Source organism: Microtus ochrogaster, chromosome 26 (assembly GCF_000317375.1).
Source record: "Microtus ochrogaster isolate Prairie Vole_2 chromosome 26, MicOch1.0, whole genome shotgun sequence".
In the NCBI taxonomy this organism is placed as follows: Eukaryota; Metazoa; Chordata; class Mammalia; order Rodentia; family Cricetidae; genus Microtus; species Microtus ochrogaster.
Window position 1 is genome coordinate 6,390,052 of NC_022025.1, and position 958 is coordinate 6,391,009.

The window sequence follows — 958 nt, forward strand, 5'->3', positions numbered from 1 at the left end:
TGGTGAAGGTGTCAAGAAAGCCTTTTAATGAATCTATTTTACAAATGCACCGGGGAGAGTCACGCAATGCTGCCTGCATTCGATGCAATCCTGGGCCACAAGTCTGCACACTCCTTTGCAACTGGACCCGTGATAGCAGAACCTTTCATCTCACCTTTATTTGTTTACTATGACCCCTGCGTTGTCTTCAAAATAGAGAAACACCCCATCTTTTCTTCGATATGACTTTCGTTGTCGAATTACAACGGCTGGATGGAACTTTTTTCTCAGCTCTGGTTTGCCTTTCTTAACCGTGGCCATCACCATGTCGCCCACACCCGCAGCAGGAAGTCTGTTCAGCCGTCCCTTGATTCCCTTCACAGAGATGATATAAAAATTTTCGGCTCCTGTATTGTCAGCACAGTTGATCACAGCTCCTACCGGAAGACCCAGGGATATCCGGAATTTCGCTCCGGAGGACCCACCACGTCCTCGCTTCGACATCTTGAATGCCCGGAAAGAGTCAAAAAGGGTATCTCACTCTAGGGTCATCCTCATAGATCCCTTGGAATTTCCATTGCACCGAGTTTCTCTCTTATCACAGAGACACTCCCTGATTTCCGTTGTCTTTCCAGTGCCTTCTCCCTCTATCCACCCCTGCCTGCTCCTTTCCCATACTGTTTCCTCTGGTTCCCATACCACCCTCCTCATCAAGACTCCTATCCTTCAACCACCCATGATGCCTATTCTATTTTCTCTTTACTCCAGGTCCTTGGATTGCAGCATGGCTATACTTTAGTGTAAATATATCCACCCTGTTTGTCTTTCTGGGTCTATGTTACCTCACTCAGGGTGATCTTTCCTAGTTCAATCCATTTTCCAGAAAATTTCATGATGTCAGTGTTTTTAATGGCTGAGTAATACTCCATTGTGTATTACATCTTCTTCATCCATTCTTTGGTTGATGGACATATTATTT

General features: G+C 45.4%; 1 pseudogene; it reads right to left on the minus strand.

The window, feature by feature from the left end:
* Positions 1-2: 2 nt before the first annotated feature.
* Positions 3-503, minus strand: LOC101997746 (annotated as a pseudogene).
* Positions 504-958: the final 455 nt, after the last annotated feature.